The sequence below is a fragment of the Sus scrofa genome, chromosome 2, assembly GCF_000003025.6.
Source record: "Sus scrofa isolate TJ Tabasco breed Duroc chromosome 2, Sscrofa11.1, whole genome shotgun sequence".
Lineage (NCBI taxonomy): Eukaryota > Metazoa > Chordata > Mammalia > Artiodactyla > Suidae > Sus > Sus scrofa.
The window spans coordinates 106,621,353-106,647,334 of NC_010444.4; the positions used below are offsets into that span (position 1 = coordinate 106,621,353).

A 25,982-nucleotide genomic window follows, 5' to 3' on the forward strand; every position below is an offset into this window, starting at 1 on the left:
ATATAAATGGATATATGGGAATACATACAGAAATATATTGCTGTTCAGGAACATAAATGGATGGTATGGGGTAAATAACTGGAGCTATGATTTTACAAATCTCTAAAATATAGAATCCTATCTGGAAAAATAAATAAGGTGAATCTGACATAAATGTATGAATCATAGCTCCTGCCATCAGTACCATTTTTACATGAGAAGATTAGATTGAGTTGCCACCACCCAGAGGAGTCAAGTCACTTGCTATGTCAAGCTCACTGATGAGAGTGAAATGCAGTACACTCGGTGAAAATAAAGGGAATGCTTTGAAAATAAACACTGGAATGACAAACCAGCCTTAGGGAGGATAGAGGGCTTTACGTGTCACTTGACTAAGCCACAGTGTGCCTGGATGTTTAAAGAGATATTATTCTGTTGCCCTGTAAGGGCATTTTTGGACAAGGTTAACATTCCAATTGTTAGGCTAAGTTAAGTAGAGAGCCCCCCATCCCCTAATATAAGTGTACCACATCCAATCTATTACTTGAATAGAACAAAAAGGGCTGACCCTTCCCTGGATAAGAGAGAATTTTTCCTTTCTGACTGTTTCCAACTGGGACAGCAGCTTTTTCCTGCTTTCAGACTCAGTCTGAAACACTGTCTTATTCAAGGCCTTGAGCCCACTCTACAGTCTGGAACTCCATCAACAGCTCTCCTGGGTCTTAGGCCTTTGGACTCCAGACTGGAACTCCATATCTGGCTCTAATGTGTCTCCAGGTTGCTGACTCACCCTGTAGATATTGGGACTTGATAGTCTCCACAATCATCTGAGTCAAATTCTTTTAAAAAATCCTTTCCCATGTATTCTGATCTATTCCATATTTTAGAATATATGATGCATATCATATATGTGATTGCATGTGTATTTATACATATACAGTCTGTCTATTTATCTATTTATCTATCTATCCATGTTTCCTTTTGGTTTGTATCTCTAGAGAATCCTGACTAATATAATGGTTGAGGATAATATATGCAAATAAAAGAGATATTCATCTATTTTTAAAACTCCTCTAAGATTTACACAAAAAGAATAGAGAGTTGGTACAATTGACTTGATTCCTATGAGAAACATTTAGGCTTGCCTTATTTCTTCATAACCCAGGAAAGAATATCTAAGAAAGACAGTAAATTAGTACCTCACACAGGCAGTGTGGAGCCATTGTGTGGTCACTTTTCAACTTAACTATTGTGTTATGACAAAAGGACAATGCAGATTGATTATGCCATTATCTCTCATTGTGCGCCTCAAGGCTGGATGGCCAATTTGGGATGACTATTCAGCTTGTCTTTAGAGTTTAAAATGTGTTACGTGGCCTTACTGGGAAACACAACTGTACATGTGAATGAAAGTGAGTCAGAGGATATGAGTGGGAATATGTTTATCACTTCACTTTTGGAAGTCCTGGAAAGTATTCTAAATATATTAACCACTCACTGCCTTTTCTGAAAGATATGAATAAATCAAGGTAAGAAGATTAAGGGATGAAGAAGGGATAGTTGGGGAAAAAAGAGATATTTTACTACATCTGCTACAAAAAGCTATGGAGTGTGTTTTCAGTTTTTGAATAAGAAATAACGTTAGACTGTTCTCCATTGCGCCTATGTGGAGTGCTGATAGGGCTACAGGGTGAAAGGAAATATTTTGTTATATAATAGCTCCTTACTAATTGATAGCAAAGTTGTTTTAAAGTTGCTATCAATGAAACCCCTAAAATTTCTGCAGAAGAAAAAGCCATGTTTTCTCATGTGAAATAGGTGGGTCTAGAATCTAGCCCACTCAGCAAACTGCACCAACTAAAGACTGTATGTGTTATGTCAAGAGTAAGACGCTGAATATCTATAATGTTCTGCTGGCACAACGTTGACACAGAACAGTAGAAAATGAGCTCTTGGCTTAAAATACAGACCGGAAATCATTAGTCTGGAATACTGATTCTTTGAAAGGGATCCTGAACCACTGATAGACAGAGATAAGAATCAACCCTTGGAAAACTAAAAGTAAAGAGACATATATCTATTATAATTTCAGAACCATTATGTATCAAGGACTAAAAACAGCAATAGCAGCAGCATCACAGGCAGCAGAATGAGAAAGGACAACAAAAATCCTAGGTGCCCAGCACAAGTTGTTATTGCCCTGTTGTGAAGCAATAACATCCAACATAGCTGCTGCCGCTTGGTACAGGAAAGTGGTGAAACAGTCCCTTGAGAATCCATGTCCAAGACAGTCAAACTTCCTCTAATTAATATCAATCAATCATCAATCAATCTTTCCTTCACTAACAGGATTGCCAAGCCAGGCAAGTAGGATGTGTTGCATCATTCAGGAAAATGTGACCCCAGCTGTCATGACAGCCCTTGGGCAGTTGGTACAATTTGGAAACATGCTGTGATACTGTCACCAGGAATTCACTAAGTGCAGAGCATTTCCTGGAAAATGTGGATGCAAAAAATTAAGTGGAAAGGAGCAGATTCAGCCCAAGAGCAAGGCACAAACCTGGAACTAATGATCCAGTTAGGTTAAAACATAGGATATAATGGCCAGTGTTAGATGACTCACATGGTACAGCTCCTCAGCCATGGCAGACCCTGGCACAGGGACCTGTACACTCAGACAGTAAATCTCAATGCTGCCAACACAGGAGCCACTTGAGCTCTGTCCATTCTATTACAGAAAACCTTATGTGGTCCCACTTTGTACTTTGGATTTCTTAGAATCATATCCCTTCCTGTCTACCTTACTTAATAAGTAATTAAGCATTTGCCAAGAATTTACGAGCAAAAAAATCAGCACAAGGATATTCACATGGTTTCAAGGTATCACTGCACAGATCACTTAACAATCACAAAGGGGAAAACACTCAGCAGAAAAAAAGCAATGCAGGAGTACCCTGCATGGCTCAGTGGTTGACAACCCAACTAGGATCCATGAGGACACAGGTTCAATCCCTGGCCTCGCTCAGTGGGTTGGAGATCTGGCTTTGCTGTGAGCTATGGTGTAGGTCACAGATGTGGCTCAGATCCAGCATTGCTGCGCTGTGGTATAGGCCAGCAGTGTTAGCTCCAATTCGACCCCTAGCCTGGCAACTTCCATATGCCACAGATGTGGCCCTAAAAAAAAAAAAAAAAAAAAAAAAAAAACACAATGCAATTTTTCGTTGGCTCAAGAACAATGAGACAAATCAGCAAAACTGACTTATGTTTGCATTGATGTGGTGCTTTATGTTTGCACTGATGACAAAATTCCTATTGTCATCTATTTAGTACTCTTACCAAAAAGTCTAAAATTGAATTTAAATGTGAAAATAATCAAATAGGGATTGTTACAATACCCTACAATACAACTTATCCTAAACAGGAGTTCCCTTCGTGGTGCAATGGTTAACAAATCCGACTAGGAACCATGAGGTTGCGGGTTCGATCCCCACCCTTGCTCAGTGGGTTAAGGATCCGGCGTTGCCATGTGCTCTGGTGTAGGTTGCAGACACGGCTCGGATCCCGCGCTGCTGTATGGTGTAGGCCAGTGGCTACAGCTCAGATTAGACCCCTAGCCTGGGAACCTCCGTATGCCTCAGGAGTGGCCCTAGAAAAGGCAAAAAGACAAAAAAAAAAAAAAAAAAAATTATCCTAAACAATGAGACAAATCTAGAATGTACAATATCCTACAATGCAATTGACCTTAACTTTTCAAAAAGATCAATGTTCTTAAAGAAATAAGTGGGAGGACACCTGTAGATTAAAGAAGCATAGAGACATGATAATCAGAAAAAAATGTATGATCTCATTTACCTACATGGAAAGTTAAAGAAAAAAAGCTATAAAGATATTTGGGGAATGATTGGATACCCCTGACTCTGTAAATTAGAAAACATTCTCTCCCTACCTTCCCCATTTTGGGCTGCCCCACAGCATGTAGAGTTCCTGGGCCGAGAATCAGATCCAAGCCTCAGTTAGTTATGACCTAAGCTACAGCTGTGGCAATGCCGGATCCTTAACCTATTGTGCCAGGTCAGGGATCAAACCTGAGACCCAGCGCTGCCAAAAACACCTCTTATTCCTTTGTGCCACAGAGGGAGTGCTGGAAAATATTCTTAAACAGTGTTAAATTTATAGGATGTGAAACCAGGTAATGTGAAAAAAGACATGGTTGCAATGCAGTCAGAAGTAATATGGCCACAGGGGTTGGTGGTCAAACATTATGACCACAGATTTCTCATGCAGGGAGCACTCAGACCATTCTCTGTGATTATTGGATTATTTCTCCTGCCACCAGATGGGGCACCCACTGGGTGTGGGGGAGATTTCTCCTTCAAAGAGAGAAAGACAAGATCCTAGTTTTGTGGACCCTGAAGCTTAGACAGTTTTGAGAGCTATCTTTTATGAACAAGGATAGAAAAATCATGGATCAAAAATTAGGTAAAACATATAATATTTACTTCGAATGAGAAAAAAAATTTTTAAAGACTACAAACTAAAACAAATGAAGTTTATCAGCATCTTAAATTACCTTAAAATGAATTGTGTAGGACAATCTGGGGGAGTGTTCTAAGAAAAAGCATGTGTGAGGGAGGGCAGGCATCAGGATTAAGAGAAAGAGAGTCTGAAATGCAGCGCATCCACAACAAGGGTCATGGCCTACTTGACCTGGAGCTCTGGAGCTGGAATAGTCCCTCTGCACTGGCCCCATGTCAGGCAAGGGGCAAGGGAGACAGATACCCGGCTAGGACCTTGCTTGTCACCTGATTTGGGATATGGGCTGCCCCCAGAAGGGGGAATAATCTTAGATAAAGCAGCTCCCCTCAGGCTGGACAATTTCTGGAAAGTGCTGCAGCCATTAGCCAACAGCAACCACTATTCCCCACAGCTGGAAAAATGAGAGCTTCTGTTTGGAGAGAGAGATCTGGGAATTGTACCTCTATACACATTACAACCTAGAACAACACAAAATTCAAAGGGGATAAACTACTATACTTTTTATTAATTACTGAATTTTATAATATAATATTTTCCTTTTATTTTTTTGTTTTGGTTGCACACATATTATCTGTTTGCCAACTATTTATTAAATGACTTTCCTTAGAGACAAGAGAAGGATAATTTAGTTTTACCTTTAGAAAGGCTGTTCAACATAGAGCTTCACTACCTATATACATATATATGTTTATAATTTAGAAAACTATTTAGTTCCTTTCATATTTGAACTCTAAAACTTTAGCTATCTCAAGGTGCCTTAGGCAGTGATGAAGATTAAATATGGTTTGTAATGATGATGCTTATAAATCAATTAGTATTCAAATATTACTTGTAGTGAAGGTTATGAGTCTTATGTTAGGCTCTGCACCTTCATTTCGGGACACAAAGAAATTGGCACAGTGGCTGTAGGAATATTTGGAAGCCAGTTTGACACCAGATTGAGCAATAACTTAACTATAAATGGAAATGATTGCAAAGCAGAGATATATACAAATTACTAAATCCAAATTAAATTGATCTTAATTGCATCTCCATAACGCCTGCAGTCACTCAGAAGAAACCCATACAGAGAGGCTGGTGCAAGTGAGAGTTCCAAATCTGAAGCTTCTGTAGTTCGAGGTAAAACTGCTTCCACTCCTTGGGTTCCCAGCTTTCTGAGGTTTTCATTTCTTCATTGTCCTTCTATCCCATGATGCTTACGGTGCCCTTCACACACAGTCAACCTACACAGTGAGCAAACTACTAAAGTGCAACAAAATCTTGGGTTACAAACTCAGTGATAACAAGTAAAACAGGATGTAAACTCAAATCAGCTTGAGCTAAAGCACTGATCATTTTCATTCAGGTATTCCCAGCCCACGGCCATTTCTCCAGCCCTTCCTAAAAACCCTGTTGTGTGTCCTTTTCAGTTAGGTCACAATTACACTTTTCCCCCAGAACTATTGTTGTTTCTTTGGATTCAGTTTATGTCTAAAGAAACACAGCATTTTCTGTTTATTCTCTCTGTACCTCCTTAAGTTCCTCTAGGTTTCACAATAAAAGTTTTTCTCAAAGTCACCTGGATTCTCATTCCTTAACATCTTTGTGCATTTCTCAGAATTCTCTTTCAGGGAACATCACCCTCTTGCTCAGCTCCTTTCAGTGTTACCTGCATACACAGTCTTTCTCTTTAGTGAGTCCTAAAAGTACCAACTGTTTTAATACTCAGATTTCTAATGCCCATTAAGTATAGCTATAATAAAACCTATAAAAATCAATCACCAAGATTCCAAGGGAGAATCTAAGAGTTGCTGCAAGCAAAGAGATCTGTGAAATATATCCCTTTTAGAATTATGCTTAGAGTCAGATGGCTTTAAGAAATTTAATAAATTACTTCTCCAAAACTTTTAACAGTAGAGAATAAAAGAATAATTATACTTTATCCAAGACTCATCAAATTTGAATTCTGTATGAGACACTCAGAATAATGACTTTTGATGGTAATGTTTACCAGGATGCAGGTACTCGATGCAGTTCTTTTGCTCCTTGCAAGGAGATCTTGCACAACACTTTTTTTTTTTTTTTTAACATTCATTGTTTTGAGTCAATGAATATGGCTAGGATACAATTATTAATGAGCAAGATTAGTAACTGATTCCTTCCTTTTCTCCTTTCCTTTAATTTGCTAATTTTTATCACATTCTATTTGATATCCATCCTTCATTCCTCAAATAAAAGCACCAGAGAACTGGATGTGGGTTGTTTTCAATGAACAGCCTTCCTTGCTCTGAAAGTTTCTTAGCTGCTATAACGCTGAGCTACCAATTTGCCCATCCTACCTAAGGGTACGTGAAATGACTAGACCTTTCATTTGGCTACCATGCAGAAAACAACTGAATGAGAACAGATTTTAAAAACCTATTTTATGCTGCTTTAATCAGAACTATGATTTTCTGAGTTATTTTAACTTTAATACTGTTAGTGTGAGGCAATTTGTAGGAAAAAATTAAAATTTAAAATGAAAAAATACATCAGCTGGTCTTTCTGTTATTTTGAATCATTTTACCACATATCAGCATCACTGACATAAGATGTTCCTTCAGCCCCCTAGTTAAAAAAATTTTTCTTATTTATATATGCAGGGTGGGGACTATTTTAGCAAACCTAATACTATATTCACAAATAAGGAATATTAGAATTGTAGTTACTGCAATGATAAACCCTATGGCAAGTTAAAAAGTCTTTCAAAAATAACTTAATTATTAAGTTATGGACTTAATAATCAATTAACAATGAACAAAGGTCAATTAACTGCTGTCTCTCCTCTCCTCACCTTCCCCTAAATCCCCATACTGTGCCAATTAATATCCTTAGAACAAAACCAAAGAGGTAAGAAAACTGCTGAGTTAGCCTGTGCTCACCTGGGGGAGGGAAGACGGTAGGGAGAGAAAGGAGAAAACTATCAACTTTTTTTTTTTTTTTTTTTTTTTTTTTTTTTTAGGGCCACACATGTTGCATATGGAGGTTCCCAGGCCAGGGGATGAAATGGAGCTGTACCCACTGGCCTACGCCACAACCACAGCAATGCCAGATCTGAGCCACGTCTGCAACCTACACCACAGCTCACGTCAACGCCAGATCCTTAACCCAATGAGCGAGGCCAGGGATTGAACACGCAACCTCATTTTTCCTAGTCAGATTAGTTTCTGCTGCTGCCACAATGGAAACTCCTATCAGCTCTCTTTACTCTCCCTAGAGCTTCTCATGGATAAGGATTCCTCACGGGCAAAAACATTTAATGGACCTCTGTGTTTAATCTGTCTTCTCAGAATTCAGTCTATTAAGAGTCTCTACTCTGTCATTTAACTTCAGAGGTAAACTAAGGAATACTTCCTTTTGAGATCTTAATGGTAACTTAGCTTGAGGCTCTTAGGTAGGAAATTTTCATTTCAAAAGCCTGTCTCTTTCTTCTTCAACATGTTTAACATTGGATTATTTCCCCGGCTATCAGAGTTTACATGGGTTTGGCTGATGGTAGGCTGGTAAACTTGTTAACAACTGGATTTCCCCACCACAATTCCTTTTTCCCCTCTCCCTCAAACCCCAATTTGTAGTGTTTACTGATTCCATGGTGTAAATGCTCCCACTATGACTGATTTCAAGCTATAATCCTTGATGCTACTGAACCCAGAGTGGAAAGAGGAAAGCACATTCAGCTCTCCTCTGCCAGTATAAGCTAGCCCCAGCATGCATAGGTTTTGGCCCTTGACTAGAAAGAGATATGGAAGCCCATTAGAAGTTCCTATAGTCTAACCCTGTAAAGCCAACTGAGTCTCTTATTATAGACATCTTATTAGAAACTGACATCCTGGCAGACCAAAGGAATTTCATCTTCCAATAAATAAGAACCATAAGTTTTAGTCAAATCAGTTCATGAAATCTGTTTACTGGATTGTCTTTTTAAATTTTCCCTGGAGTTTTATAGAAAGAATGTATTCCTCAGTTAAAAGGGGAGTTATGTTTGATATGATTGCATGAAAGATATACTGCCAGGAAAGAAGATATGTTCTAAAAGAAGGTATTGCTTTTTTTTTCCTTTACAACTTCATTAAATGTTTTATATTAAATACCCTGGTTAATTACAGTTGTCAGAGACCTTAGACTTGGAAGAGACTTTAGATGATGAGGCAATGCCGAATAAAATTTCAAAAACTCTACAACTGTTACAGCTATACAACTATTTTGTTTAAATCATCACTACCATAATATACTGTTAAGCTCAATAATTTTACAGAGGTGTTAAATGAGTAAATACTGAAATAAAATTTGAATATTCTATATATTTGAGTGAGTGCTCTATAAACTAAAATTCTCCAATTTTACCCTGTATCTCAATTCACAATTAGATTCTGAGCCTATTTTTGTCACCTCTAGCATGCTGTTATCTATTTAGAAACTTTACCTTACTTAATTTTGGTATGGCATATAGTATTCCTAGATTATTATAAGGCACATCAAGGAAAATAGGAGATGCAATTTGTTTTAATTAAGAAGAAAATTAAAATCATTAATTTTTTCTTATTAAAATGAATAGACATTAGTCATGCATACACGGTCAATTCCTTTCTTTCCATATTTTTAATCAAATTACTGTCATACTTAGCATTCACACGGATTCTTAAGTTGACCTAAATCAACAGATTAGCTGTATTTGGTTTACCTTTATTTTACAGATATGACGTTAGTCTTCAGTGATTTGCATATGAACATATTATATGGATGGGTAATCACAAACTTTAAAAATTACTCAACAGCTTCTAATGTCTTTAGAACTATTATAGTCATTTTTCTTAGTGACAAATTTTAGGGTTACTATTTCATAATTTCTTAGATAACTTTCATGACAGAAAAATGTCATTAAAAATTCTATGAGATTTTTTTCATAAAGAAATGGTAAAATTTTGCAAAATAAATTTCCTAATTAGGTCATGATATTATAAAGGCAATGTTTCCCCAAAATATATTTAGGTATTTCTATGATTATCTCCCTTTTCTTTCTCCCTCTACCTTGCTCTCCTATGATACAGAATTTGGGATATACTGAAATCTAGCATGTAATTTTTTATGCTAATAATAAGTATCTGAATGATTATAAAGATTTGAGAGGGTATTATAGATCTTCTTTCCCCTTCTATTTCCATTTCTTTTTTCAGTTGCTAAGAGTCTTTCACAGACATTTGTTTTATGATACATGGGTCTAAAGCATTTCCCACTCTGAATTGCTACCATCAAAATGCAGCTGGAGTGAATACTTTTTTGCTTGAGATCTGGGCATCATAGTCCTCCTCTTCAGAAGAGTGCTATTTGATATTTAATACTTATATCCAGAAGAAAACACTTTAAGGTCTGTTAATAACATCAGTGTTACAGTACATGTACATTTTCCAATGAGTTTCATATCCAGTACTATATTAAAGCCATCAAAGAAGCAATTTAAAGTAGAATTATATATTTTGTGAATATTTTATAAGAATACAGAGCAAGAGACGTTAAAGTAGAAATACAGAAAACTGCAAGAAATCCAGAAGATATTTAGGTAAAATGATACCTAAATTTTAACTAAATGCATGAGTACTTTTTAAGTATATATGGCTTTCAGAATTTTTAAATCACTATTCTATTGATTTCCCTAGATACCATCCACATTTATAAGGCTTATGTTAAATTGCCTTGAAGGAAGTATATCTGTGAAAACGGTGGAGTAAGAAACTCTGAAACTTATCTCTTTCATGAAAGTAATGAGGGAACTGACGAAAATTGTTAGAGTCAACTTTGTCAGAATTCAGAATATTAACCGAAAGTTTATTTTTGGAATCTATTCTGTTTCCTTCAACTTTCTATCCATTCCTGAGCTAGTAACCTACTACTTAATTATTCTAACTTAAGAGTACACTTTGGTACCTAGCATGGCATATCTCACGTTATTATTCTTTTCCAAATGTTCTTGGGTTTTTATTAGGCTTACATTAGATTACTATAAATTCACACATTATTTTGGAGAGAATGAATATCTGTGATCTTAGATCTTACCAATTCAGAAATAATGTATAACTTCACATAATTCTGTCTTATACCCTTCTGCAATGGTTTATAATTTTTTTCATATAGGGTTGCATAGTTCTTGTTAAATTTATTCTTTTATTTTATATATTCTGTTGTGGAAAAGAGATTTATTATTTTATTTTAAATTTGGTTTATTTACTTCATGGACCTATTTTATATATATATATATACATATATATGTATATATACATTTATATGTATATATACACACACACATTATCTTTTTCCATGATTTTGTATTTATGCATATTGTCTGACAGTATTTATTTTGATTTTTCCTGTCATATATTCATACCTCTCATTTCCTTTTCTTGTGTTATCATACCAGATAAAGTCTCCAGATTGATGTTTGATATTTATTCACAGACTGATGAAATTTTTACAAACAACAGCAAACATCTAATCCAGCCATTTAAATTTAGGTATGTTAGAACATAGAGCTGGGTAACAAAGTGACTTGCTTAAATACATACAATTCATTAATGATATAACTTCTAATGTAAGTCTCCCTTTGGCATGCATTCAAGCTCTTTATTACTCTATTCTGCTTTTCTTTATGGGACAACCATTTAGTCCAGTGTGTACAGTGTCACTTTGCTTTATCAAAATATTGTTATTTAATTTTCACTCTGTTCAAGCCTGTCAGGTGCACAAAGCAGAAACTTCCCTCTCTACCACCAAAGTTGGTACTTTTCGGGGTTAGAAAAAATAAATGGTCAGGTGTATTCCGAGGTATTTGATTTTGTGAGGTACAATTTTAAAAGGTATCATTTTTTTGTATTCCTTTTCTAATGTTTCATTGCTGGTATACAGAAATGCAACTGACTTCTGAATGTTAATCTTATATCCTGCCACTTTGCTGAATTTATTAATCAGTTCAAGGAGTTTTGGGGTTGAGTCCTTAGGGTTTTCTAGGTATAATATCATATCATCTGCATACAGTGACAGTTTGATCTCTTCTCCTCCTATATGGATGCCTTTTATTTCTTTTGTTTGTCTAATTGCTGTGGCTAAGACTTCCAAAACTATGTTGAAGAGCAGTGGTGAGAGTGGGCATCCCTGTCTTGTTCCAGATTTGAGTGAGAAGGCTTTCAGTTTTTCCCCATTGAGGATTATATTTGCTGTGGGTTTCTCATAAATGGCTTTGATTATATTCAGGAATGTTCCCTCTATACCCACTTTGGCGAGGGTCTTGATCATGAATGGATGTTGAACTTTGTCAAATGCTTTTTCTGCGTCTATTGAGATGATCATATGATTTTTGACCTTTTTTTTGTTAATGTGGTGTATGATGCTGATTGATTTGCGTAGGTTGAACCATCCTTGTGAACCTGGGATGAACCCAACCTGGTCATGGTGTATAATTTTTTTGATATGTTGTTGGATTCGGTTGGCTAAGATTTTGTTGAGAATTTTTGCATCTATATTCATCAATGATATTGGGCGGTAGTTTTCTTTTTTGGTGGTATCTCTGTCTGGTTTTGGAATGAGGGTGATGGTGGTATCATAGAATGTCTTTGGGAGTATTCCTCCTTCTTCAACCTTTTGAAACAGTTTAAGGAGGATGGGCACCAATTCCTCTTTATATGTTTGATAAAATTCACCTGTGAAGCCATCTGGTCCTGGACTTTTATTTGTAGGGAGTGATTTTATGACCTCTTCAATTTCATTTCTAGTGATCGGTCTGTTCAGTTGGTCTGTTTCTGCTTGATTCAGTTTTGGCAAGCTGTAAGATTCTAGAAAATTGTCCATTTCTTCCAGATTGTCAAACTTGTTGCCATACAGTTGTTCATAGAGGTAAAGGACCTATATGCCGAGAACTATAAAACTTTAATCAAAGAAATCAAAGAAGATGTAAAGAAATGGAAAGATATTCCATGTTCCTGGATTGGAAAAATCAATATTGTGAAAATGGCCATCCTACCCAAAGCAATCTACAGATTCAATGCAATCCCTATCAAATTACCCATGACATTGTTCACAGAACTAGAACAAACAATCCAAACATTTATATGGAACCACAAAAGACCCAGAATCGCCAAAGCAATCCTGAGAAACAAAAACCAAGCAGGAGGCATAACTCTGCCAGACTTCAAGAAATACTACAAAGCCACAGTCATCAAAACAGTGTGGTACTGGTATCAAAACAGACAGACAGACCAATGGAACAGAATAGAGAATCCGGAAATAAACCCTGACACCTATGGTCAATTAATCTTTGACAAGGGAGGCAGGAACATCAAATGGGAAAAAGAAAGTCTATTCAGCAAGCATTGCTGGGAAACCTGGACAGCTGTATGCAAAGCAATGAAACTAGAACACACCCTCACACCATGCACAAAAATAAACTCCAAATGGCTGAAAGACTTAAATATACGACAGGACACCATCAAACTCCTAGAAGAAAACATAGGCAAAACACTCTCTGACATCAACATCATGAATATTTTCTCAGGTCAGTCTCCCAAAGCAATAGAAACTAGAGCAAAAATAAACCCATGGGACCTCATCAAACTGAAAAGCTTTTGCACAGCAAAGGAAACCCAGAAGAAAACAAAAAGACAACTTACAGAATGGGAGAAAATAGTTTCAAATGATGCAACTGACAAGGGCTTAATCTCTAGAATATACAAGCAACTTATACAACTCAACAGCAAAAAAGCCAATCAATCAATGGAAAAATGGGCAAAAGACCTGAATAGACATTTCTCCAAGGAAGATATACAGATGGCCAGCAAACACATGAAAAAATGCTCAACATCGCTGATTATAAGAGAACTGCCAAATTAAACTACCATGAGATACCACCTCACACCAGTCAGAATGGCCATCATTAATAAATCCACAAATAACAAGTGCTGGAGGGGCTGTGGAGAAAAGGGAACCCTCCTGCACTGCTGGTGGGAATGTAAACTGGTACAGCCACTATGGAGAACAGTTTGGAGATACCTTAGAAATATATACATAGAACTTCCATATGACCCTGCAATCCCACTCTTGGGCATCTATCTGGACAAAGCTCTACTTAAAAGAGACACATGCACCCGCATGTTCATTGCAGCCCTATTCACAATAGCCAGGACATGGAAACAATCCAAATGTCCATCGACAGATGATTGGATTCGGAAGATGTGGTGTATATACACAATGGAATACTACTCAGCCATAAAAAAGGATGACATCATGCCATTTGCAGCAACATGGATGGAACTAGAGAATCTCATACTGAGTGAAATGAGCCAGAAAGACAAAGACAAATACCATATGATATCACTTATAACTGGAATCTAATATCCAGCACAAATGAACATCTCCTCAGAAAAGAAAATCATGGACTTGGAGAAGAGACTTGTGGTTGCCTGATGGGAGGGGGAGGGAGTGGGAGGGATCGGGAGCTTGGGCTTATCAGACACAACCTAGAATAGATTTATAAGGAGATCCTGCTGAATAGCATTGAGAACTATGTCTAGATACTCATGTCGCAACAGAAGAAAGGGTGGGGGAAAAAACTGTAACTGCAATGTATACATCTAAGGATGACCTGACCCCCTTGCTGTACAGTGGGAAAATAAAAAAAAAAAAAAAGAAAAAATAAATGAATCAATCTATGATAAAACAACACACTCTCCAGTCTGGCCTAGGAGTCAGTACATATAGTTATTTATTACATATATAAGGTTGCCTACACAGTCTTTGCTTTACATATATTCAGATCACAAAAATAAGATCAAATCTTTTTCTCTAGCTGATTTTCAATTTAATGCAAGTTTAGACATAGAGTTTAAAAACTAATATTAACCTTTTTTTTAAACCTTAAAATGGTCTATCTGTAAAATTAAATAAGTGAGTAATTAGTGATGATTTCAGATTGTTGACAGCTTCAAATACTACATGCCTATGTCTAGGGAGAACAGAAATAGGTAGAGAAAGGAATGCATAAATCTGAGGTACTTAAGGAAGAAAGCTAATCCAAATCTGCCTCCTGGGGTATCCTGAAGATGTGGAATAAAAGAATGATTCTCTATCCTTATTTTACTAGTCAAGTGCTAAAATGTAAATAAATTATATTTTTATGGAACCAGTATTTTGTCCTTGAGATTTAACATCCAGATGCTCTTCATTATACTAATTCACTGTATTTGTTAAAGGCAGCAAAACTTGACCAAATTTTATGACATTGTAACAAAAATCCACCTAGTTGTAGCTGGCTGTTAGAATAATAATATACTTTTCAAACATGATTGAGAAAATATAAATGGACTGAAAGAGGGGAAGTAAATACTAGTAAATACTAGGTATTAACTTGATCCCATTAGAATTTTTTTTCTGGGATTCTAGGTTTGTCCATATGACATCACTTTTATATTCAAGGAAGTAGATAATTTGACTATAAGAAGTCTTTTTTTAAAAATGTGTCTAATGATTTTTGAAGTTCCAAAGACAATATTCTGCCTGCACCTGTGTGAATGTTTTGTCAGAGTCAATTATGGAATATGTAATTATATGGATATTCACTAATTAATGCAAAACCCAGTGGAACTGCCAGAGTGAAACAAGTTCTTTCTAGTACATGAGGACAGTTGTACTGATGGGTCAAGTTTCATTAAGCTAATGATGTTGATCATATGAAGGGTCTTTGGTGTATTGGGTTGTACTTTCACATTTTAGACCATGAATCAAACATTGTTCCATGCCATCAGAGCCACATTTCACTGTGACGGACAACATGTGCTCCAAGATACTCAGCAGTTTCTTTCAGTACAATTGTGCATTCTAATGAGACCCTGCAGTCAAGATGGCTATATTTCATGCAGTTGGTGTCTCTATCTTGCAATCATATCTCACTGGTGTTAGCAAAAATCTAACAAAGATAGTCATAGTCTACTTGTTCCCCATATAAGAGAGCATGATATTTGTTAAGATAGAGTTCAGAACCACAAACAAAATGGTAATGAACAAAAATCTTTTCTATTTCATTTCCTATGTACCATTTTCTAATCAATTAAGACCTGAAAAATTATGATACTGTCCCACTAGACTCTAAGACGCTAAGTTCTATGGCAGTAGAGACATTCTGTGAGAGTGCTGTTCATCACTCTGTCATCATGAACAATAAGTAAAGTCAGAGTGTTAAGATAGAGTCCCCAAACCATGTCTTTATAGGAAGTGTGGCATAGCGATAGTACTACTTTCCTACGCTGAAGGAGGAAAGAAATACTACTTTCTTAGTGCTTTCCACTATTCCTGTACATAACCACAAAGACATTTATGTAGCTTTCTATAACTCCTAGACCTGGGTAAACTATTAAGAATAGGGGCTCACTGTAATACCACAGTGAAAAACATGCTCTCTTAAGAGCCTTTTTTAATAAGTATTATTTTGTATCACTTTATGAAAATTTACTTCTTTTTCAGTCCATGTATATTTTTTCAGTCATGTTTAAATGCATATTTTTATTCTAACAGCCAGCTATAACTAGGTGGATTTTTGTTACAATGTCATAAAATTTGGTCAAGTTTTGCTGCCTTTAACAAATACAGTGAATTAGCATAATGAAGAGCATCTGGATGTTAAGTCTCAAGAACAAAATACTGGTTCCTTCAAAATATAATTTATTTACATTTTAGCACTAGGCCAGTAAATAAGCATAGAGAATCATTCTTTTATCCCACATCTTCAGGATACCCCGGGATACAGATCTTCCTTAAGTACCTCAGATTTATGCATTCCTTTCTCTACCTATTTCTGTTCTCCCTAGACATAGGCATGTAGTATTTGAAGCTGTCAACAATCTGAAATCATCACTAATTACTCACCTATTTAATTTTACAGATAGACCATTTTAACGTTAAAAAAAGATTAATTTTAGTTTTTAGAATCTAGGTCTGTTTTTGTTCATCATTTTATCCCTCTTATCTAGCACAGAACCAAGCATACAGAGGATCCTCAATTAATATTTGTGAAATGAATAGGGAAATGAATAGAGGTATGTTGAATAAAGACATTGAAAGAAAGCAGAATTTCCTGGCTCTTTTGCTTAAAGTTTGAATATGATCTGTGAGCCAAAGTTCATTAGTGGTTAAAAAAAAAAAAAATTGCTGGCAGCATAAGAATATTAGAACTTCTGTTAGCTACTGTATCTTTCTCAGCATTATTACTTGATAACCTTAACAATTTTCCCTGGGAAGACATCTTTTAGCACCATTGAATTGTGCTATATAAAGTCCAAAATTGTCATTGATTAGACCAATTATTATCTATTAAAAGTACTAGGTCAGCTAGACCTGTGGAAGGAAGTCCTGCTCGGCTTTTGTTCACACCAGGTTAGTAATCATGGTACATTATTCGATATTAATTTTCTTAGGTTCCTCCAAAAATTATTACAAATTGAAGACTTATATGGGTACCTATGTAGTACACATCATATGCAGAATAATTCTCAGCCAATGCAAATTTAAATATTATGGAAGAATTTCAAGGGTCCTTACTACAACTGTGCTAGTGGCAATAGTAGTGTTCATTTTCTTTTTGGTTCAATTCAAGACTTGAAGATAGAAGCAAAATTATTCCTCAAAATGTCAAACCCCAAAAATAATATAGTGATTAAATGAAACATTTGGGAAGGTTTTTACCCTTTGTGTCAATTGGCACACATACGTTTAACTGACTTTTAGGTGTTTATTTAGGAAAATGACACAAATAGCTCTCAGACTCTTAAAGCCTTGCTAGTTCAGCTCTCTGGTTACCTGGTAACTTTGTCAATTTAACCTTAATGTTATTAACTTTGTGTGACAATATTTACTAGACTATTGTATTGGAAGCTAAGAGGAAATATTCTCTCCTTGACCAGTCCTGGAACCCTACGTGAATGAATTAATTGATTGGTTTATTTACCATCTCTGCAAGGTATGAAAGTTGAGAGGGTTATCTTGTTTCAGAAGTTTAGAGCAGCAGTTTATGCAGAAGTCTGCTAAGGGCCACCATAATTATTCATGTACATCATGCATGTATAAGCCTTCCAAAAATAGTTTTCCTAGTATTGTGCAGTATACAGTGTGCACCATTCTACAAAGAAACCATGGGTCCCTTAGCTCTTGAAATGACAGATCCATAGATATGTTTTTATGGGGATCACAATCATTTAAAATGTATGGTCCTTTATGTTCCATTTCCATTACCTTAGATTCCTGAAGAAGGCAAGCTATGAATTTTAGATGCACGAAGATTGCAAGCTATGTGTTTCTGTACTTAGATCTGCTATCCCAGGTACACACATTCTTTTTGTTCACACCTTTTCAATGTAAGTGAGAAGCACTTCATTCCCATTTTCACTTTTTGTAGGTCTCTTATCTGTGGAAACTTACTAAATAAATTCTGTGTCTTTCAGAAACACCTACACCAAGACCAGAAATATATCTGGACAAATCTATATGGTGACAGAGGTCTAATGACAGAGTTTTGAGGATTAATGGATTTACTTATCACACATTTTTTTTTAGTAATTTATGAATGTCTGTTTACCTTACAAGACTGAAGCACTATGTAATTAGGAATTGTGTCTGTTTTGTTCACCGTATCTCTAGAATTTCCCAAAAAGAACTTGCCCAAAGTTTATTAGAAGAGGAACTTGTAGAATGAATTTTTAAAATATTTTAAAGATACGTAAGTTGTAAACAGAACAGTACTAATAGTTTAAGAGAATATCTAGCAAATCATAATATCCAAAAATTAAAGTGCTGAAATTATGGAATTTAAATATGTGAAATAAGTACACCTTTATGTATATTTTCTTTTTGTGTATATTATCTAATTATTCATATAGCTGTGGTATGGAGCAAACCCCATTTGAGGATTATTAAAATCCCTATCATTTTGGATTTCTCTATTTCTGTTTCTAGTTCCATCATGTTGTAATTAATGTATTTAGAAGTTCTTTTGCTAGTTTCATAATCATTTAGAATTATTATATTACCTATTTTATCATTATAAAATGATCTTCTTTGTTTCTAGAATTATTCTTAGCTCTAAAATTTATTTTTTATGATAATACAGCCATTTTAGCCTTCTTTTTATTTAGGATTAACATTTGTTTTGACAGCCTGGAAACTATATTTTTTAATTTTTTAAATTTTTTATTGTTATTTTTTCCATTGTACAGCATGGGGAGCCAGTTACACTTACATGTATACATAATTTTTTCTCTGATTGTCCTGCTGCAAAGTAAGTATCTAGACATAATTCTCAGTGAGGATTAACACTATATATTTTTCCATCCTTTTCTTTTTAACCAATTTGTATCTTTAATTTAAAGTGTGTTTCCTATAGGCAGCATAGAGTTACCTCTTGCTTTGATATCCAAGGTGACAATCCCTAACATTTAGTTGTGTTATTTAGCCCATTTATGTTTATTGTAATCATTGATAAGAAGAGGCTTAAGTCTATTATGTTTTAATTTTTTGTCTTATTTTTTCATTTTTATATCTATTTTCTGCTTTCATCTGCATTAATTTGTTAGATATAATTTTATCTTTTTTATGGTTATTTGTCTTTAAACTATCTTTTTAATGGTTACTTTTTGGTTTATAGTAAACACTTTTTCCCTGCTAATCAAAAGTACAGCATTCCTATGACACTTCCCTAAGTTGAAATAGTGTAAAGCAAAGAAGCAATTACCTTAGGACATATCTTGCTAAGGGATGCACAAAATAAACCAAGATAAAGCATGTTATGATCACAAACACAGTTCAAAATTATGGTAGCTTGATACTGAGATGATGAGTATAGTTCCTGAGAAAGGAGCTTGGCAGTGCCACTCTTGCTGTTTCAGGTGCCCCTGCCTATTTAACAGCTCACTGTAAAACAAATGCAGAATGCTATTTTTGCTTTTCACCTTTTTTTTTTTTTTTTTTTTTTTTGGAAAAGCAAAAAAATCCTCTTTGGATTTCTTTCCATTACTGAAAAGAGGTATTAATATAGGTCTTTCATAAAATCAAAGTAGCCTAAAATGAGCTTTTGAAAAGTGGGGATACATGTACATGCTTAGTTTATCACAGGCTATGTTCGTGTGATATTGTACCCATTTAGATATGCTTAAAGAAGTTAATAGTAGTATACCTTTATTTTTCTCCTTATCTTTTTGCTATTTTTGTCAGAAATTTACATTATATTATGAAGTCCTAATATATAATTATTATTATTTATTAAACAGTTATCTCTTAGGCATATTTAAATAATACTAATAAAAATTTCTGACATATGTGCACATGTAATTACAATTTTTGGCTCTCCTCTTTTCTGTGTAGATCCTCATTTTGATCTGGCATTATTTTCCTTCTGCTTAAGACATTATTTACTGTAGTGGAAGTCTTTAAAGATGAATTCTTTCTGCTTTTTCATCTCTATTTCACTTTTGTTTTGAAGAGTACTTTAAATGGGTATAGGAGTCTGTGTTAATTTTTTTTTTTTTGTCTTTTTGTCTTTTTGCTATTTCTTTGGCCGCTCCCGCGGCATATGGAGGTTCCCAGGCTAGGGGTCTAATCAGAGCTGTGGCCACCAGCCTACGCCAGAGCCACAGCAACGCAGGATCCGAGCCGCGTCTGCAATCTACACCACAGCTCACGGCAACGCCGGATAGTTAACCCACTGAGCAAGGGCAGGGATGGAACCCTCAACCTCATGGTTCCTAGTCGGATTCGTTAACCACTGCGCCATGACGGGAACTCCTGTGTTAATTTTTTTGTTTATTTTTCCTTTTAGTAATGTAAAGATATTGTTCCACTATCTTGTTTTCATTGCTTTTGGCAATGTCTGTTTACATTATAGTTTTGCCTCTATATGTAATATGCTTTTTTCCTTTGCATTCTATAAAGATTTTCCTTTTATCTCTTTGAGCAGTTTGATTATTATTTTAGTTTTCTATTGCTGCTATAACAAACTACCACTAACTTAGTGATTAAGAGGGTATAATTTTATTGTCTTACAGTACATCAGAAATTTGGTATAGCTCTCACTTAACTAAATCAAGGGATTAGCAGATAGCATCTTGTCTAAGAGAGAATCTATTTCCTTTCCATTCTGGTTGTTGGCATAATTCAGTTACTTGTGGTGTAGACCAAGGTCTCCATTTTCTCAGTGACTGCAATTGAGTGTTTCTACCTTCCAGAGGCCACCACATTCTTTAACACATGACCTTCATTATTTTTGTATTCCTATACGTATTACATAGCTCTGTACTGGGTCATAATCGAGTAGCTGGAAGTACTTTTGTCTTTTCGGGTCTCACTTTTTAGGTGAGATCAGAAAATGCTGAGTATAGGTTTAATCATTCTATTATTGAGGCAAAAATATTTGCAGATATTCTACTCAATGCCCATGAATTATTCCCCTTCTGGCTGGTGGGAACAAGCATTTTTCCCAGGTTTGTGAGAGTAACAGGTAGTATTATTTCTTTTCTTTCTTTTTTTTTTTTTTTCTTTTTTTTGCATATATTTCTTCAGTCTCAGGTACTTTCCTCGTATGTATTTGTTGATTAGTTTTCTGCTCAGTAGTCAATTTTCAGAAGACAGGAGAAAATGTTCATGCAGCTTTTTCCTGTCCAGTACTTTGTCATGTGAACTCTAGCCACCTTGGTTTCCCCAAACTCACAGTTTTGCCTCTTTACCTCAGGAAGCCCCTGGGATCCAATGGGATTAACTCCTTCTGATGCTGGCTTAGAACTCTCCAAGAACTGAGATGAATTTTAAGACTCATTTGTTTCTTGTTTCCAAGAGAGCATGTCAAGTGTCCCAAACGCCATTATTTCATAAATATTGTCTAGTTTTTAACTGCTAAAGACAGAAGAATCAGTTTTCAATTATTTCATCTTTGAGAATTATTGCTAGAGAATCAATGCAGAACTGTAGAGCACAACTTAAAGAAACCATCATGTCCTTATTTCTTAATTCATAATAATTTATTTTTATTTTTAAAATCTTGTTCTGATCATTTTTAAAAAGTAGGATGCTTGCTGAAGAAAGAGAATGAGTATATGAAAATGAACAACTCATGGCTTTATAGCAAAGACAGAAAACCTGAATCTGATGCATTGCTGAGTGATTATGTCTATGTTACATAGTAATAGCAATAATCATCATTATCTGAGATATCAAGAAAAGGCTTGTTTTGTTTTGTTTTGCTTTTAGGGCTGCATCTGCAGCATATGGAATTTCCCTATTTTCCTGGCCAGGAGTCTAATCAGAGTTATAGCTGCAGATCTACACCACAGCAACAGCATTGCAGGATCTGAGCCACATCTGCAACCAATACCACAGCGTGGAGAAACGTCAGATCCTTAACCCACTGAGCAAGGCCAAGGATCCAACCCACAGCTACATGGATACTAGTCAGATTCATTTCTTCTGCACCACAAGAGGAACTCCCAAGAAAGTTTTGATTGTAACCAATATCCTCTCTTTATAAAATTGGGAGTGTGAGATAATGTAATCTGTTTTTAAAGATTTGTATACATCAAAATGGATGAATCCCTAATAGTAGAAGAGGTTCAGATGCAGGTTTACCAAAATGAAAGACAAGTGGCCTCTATATTGGATAAAATATGGCTTAGATACTGGTACCATAATAAAAGCAGGAATTTCATTTGGTAAAAAGGTTTGAAAAAGGAAATGGATTGATTCTATTCAGAGTGGCAGCTAACAGAGTAGCTTTGGGGGAAATCATTCCTAAGTGCATTGGGCTGCTTCTTGCTTGCAGAACAGAAATTACTGACTATTGGTTAAAATGCCATGTGAATTAATTTTCAGCCTCATTTATTCTCTGGCTGAGCATAAAGGCAATTTCAAAGAGAGAAAAATGGCCCCAATATGTGTTGCCACAATCTTTTGAGAGATGAGGAATATTAGCAACTAGTATAATTTAATTCCTGATTCAAACAACTATCACTATTGTAGTTAACAGTTCTGGGTGTGTACATTTTCAGATTCATAAAACAGACTATTATTTAATCTTAAATTTGAATTATTTATTTTCAGATCTAATTTGCTTGTAACTCCTGTGGCACAAGACAATGTATTTAATCATTGAAGCTACCCTCTGTAAACCTCACCAGGGCCTTTGCTGGATAATTTTGTTAATTACCTTTTCTAATTAATACATCTCTCATTCCACTGTAAGAATCATTGTTAACTGTTAGTTACTGTTGTTGTTTTCTCTGACTCTCATGGATGAGTGATGGTTTCTCTAATTACTGAAAATAATTTCACCATATAGGATGATTCTTATGAAGATTAGACAAAGTCTAAAAATTATGATGAAGCAGGTATACTTATTTCAGCTCCTTAAAATAGGTGAAAAAGTGATATGGCAGTGACAACCTTTGCATATTTCATGCATGCCTCTAATAGTGAAGGAAATTAGGATACACTCATTTCTGTGTAATTTCATGGCAGTAAGTTAAAGATTGAAAAGAAGAATCTAAGATGATGTTTACCTTTTGCAGTCACAGAAGAATCCTCTGGGTAGGATAATTCTTCTCAATTTTTGATATCATTTAAGTTAGATGACTAATTCTTTTAATCTCAACTTCACCTTCAAGAACAAAAGCCCACCTTTTATTGGGCTGGTAGAACACTTTCCGTGAACTTTTGTTCTTCACAACCTGCTCTGCACTGAAGTGATGGAAAAGACTGAAAATCTTTAACTGTCAAGTTACAGTGAAAAATAAAGGAAATAAGATTCTTAAGTTGTTTGTACCTGTACCACCAAGTTTATTTCCATACTTCTATTTTTTTTTTTTAAATGAGGACTACAAATTGATTTCGCAGTCACTTTTACTATCAGAGTCCTTGGATAATCTGAGAGGTAATTGCAATATTCCCCTAAATTGCTGCATGGCTCTACAGAAAGCAATTTAACCATTCTAATTATGGGGCATTATAAAGGAGATTCTGGTGTGTACTGATTGAGGCATGAATGATCACAATTCTATATTCCTTTTAAACAGTTTTTATTTGTTTTCTTTCTGATGAATCTTGCTAGTTAGTAAAGTTACCAGTTACATGATTTGATTTCTGGCTTTGCCCTTTTCTACACACCCCTCCTCCCCAAATTTGTCCTCCAATTCATGATAACAGGAACTTCCGCTAAAGAACCTTCTTGTCTCCCACCAAACTAGTCCTGTGAAAAGATCTTGGCCTTTATAGGTAGACAGACTTATATTCTGACCTCACCTTTCCCAGTTCTCTAAGTTATTTTATTAGACTCTAATCAATCTGAGGCCAATTTTTCTCTTTGTAAAACTGGACTGGCATGCATATCAGATGAGTTAACATTTGTAAAACACCTAGCTTATGTCAGGTAATTTATTTAAATATTAACTGCTACTTTCTATTGCAGCTGAAGTAAACTGCTATTTATATTTTGCCCTCTGGATTTTCCTCTCTCCACTTCTGTGATGTTAGCCAGGGCTTTGTGCTTTCTTACCTCAGAGGAGTAATTGAGGCCAAGAAGTTACCTGGAATCAAGTATACTTCAATTAAAAATTAATTAAGTACTTTTTAAAGAAGTTATCTGAATATATTACTGGTATTACAGAGTATGAAATGGCAAAGTTCTGCAAAGTGGCTTAAAGATGTTATTAGAGTGTTAGTTATAATACACACTTTTCCTCTAGATACAATCCATATAGATGCCATATAATTAATGCAAACTTCATTATCAATCATATGTCTACACATGTATTTATATACACACACTCTATAAATATGTAAAATACCTCTAAGGAGCTCAAAGCCCATTTTAGACTTGGTAATTAATTCCCATGATGTAATCCTGGATCTGATGCCATGATGTTTTGGTCCTTACTGTTCCTCTCACTAAAGGATAGTTCTGGTCAGGTGTACTCTTGGAAATGGTGAGAAAATATGTTTTCCTCCTTGCCTTTTTGAGAGAACTCTTGATCCATATCCTACTTGAAGAAAATGGTATTGGAGAAGCTTCCACTAGAATTTCATGCTTCTTTTGACCTGTTCACCTGTAAACTGACATGGACCAATTTGGACAATCTTTAAATTCAATCTCATTAAAACCTGCTGGTCCAGCCACTGAACTCACTTTTTAACCTGGCATTTCAGTCAAAAATTGGCAAAGGAGACAGGAACTCAAGATTTTTACCCTATTGAGAATATCATCGTAATTTACCCAAATACCTCTGTGCATAGGAATCAGTGGTCCAGATTCTAAATCACAGTTGTTGAGGTCTTTACAGTATGATGATTTCTTTACATCCATAATACTCATGATGTTTCAGACTTTTCGGTTCTTACTGTCATCTATTCTGCCCATGGCTAAGTAACCAATAATTTGTGGATAAAGCTTAAGCTAGTTCTATCCTCTTTCAAAGAAGAAACTTCTATAGTTTTTCCCCCTTATTTTCCTCGATTTTTGGTACTCAGATTCTGTTCTCTTTTCTTGGTATTTCCTTGGAAAGTTGACCCAACTTTTTATGATTTTTCATATATGACAACTCACTGACTAAAATCTATGTGCTAGATCACTTTCAGCCTCTGTCAAGGGAAAAAGATGGAATATGATGTAACCTGAGGTTTTATATCTTCCCACCTCTGCTCAAACATTTCCCTTTATTTATGCCCAAGTTAATCATGATTTGCATTCTATTTGTTTGTTTTTATTTTTAACATTCCATTTGAAATGTATTTTCATTAGTCTGGTTTTTGAGATCTTTCTTGCTAGAGTCAGAAGTGATCATTTCTTCCATCTTATGAGATTTTTATATTTATTGAGCACATACTGCACATCAATTATTTTGTTAGACACTTTACAAATATCATTGCATTTAACTTTCCCTAAAACCCTGAATCAGTGGATTTCAGTCCTTCCAAAATCTATGTCCTGTTTCACAACATGTTATATAATGACGTCCTTACTGTCCCAACATTGAACTCACAGAAAAAGCAACATGCTTATACACCTAATTTGAAAAATTCAACATAAATTTATATAAAATATAGATAAAAACTATCAAAATATAGATTAAAAAACAAATTTATGTATATTTTAATATGTAAGCATTTCATAATGAACACAATAGATGAGTTAAGTAGTCAGATTCTTTCACCTATTTACAATCAATAAGATTTGATTTTAGAGAAATAAGATCAGAAACCAACTCCATGCATGCACTATAGAAGAATCCAAGAGAAGAGATATTGTTAGATACTAATATGAAAATAAATGTTAGGATTAATGTTCGCAGACATTGAATAAAGGATAAACATAGTAAAACAAATTACAAACTGAACTAGAGAAAATGAGAAAGTATGATATAATCCTGACAAATTTCACTGTGAAT

The 25,982-nt window shown here is 35.2% G+C and overlaps 1 long non-coding RNA gene across 1 annotated transcript in view; it reads right to left on the reverse strand.

The window, feature by feature from the left end:
• Positions 3,651-25,982, reverse strand: part of LOC110259429 — a 109,114-nt gene continuing 86,782 nt past the window's right edge. The window contains exon 3 of the long non-coding RNA XR_002341835.1: positions 3,651-5,757. This is a non-coding gene — a long non-coding RNA (uncharacterized LOC110259429). The remainder of the gene's footprint in view (positions 5,758-25,982) is intronic.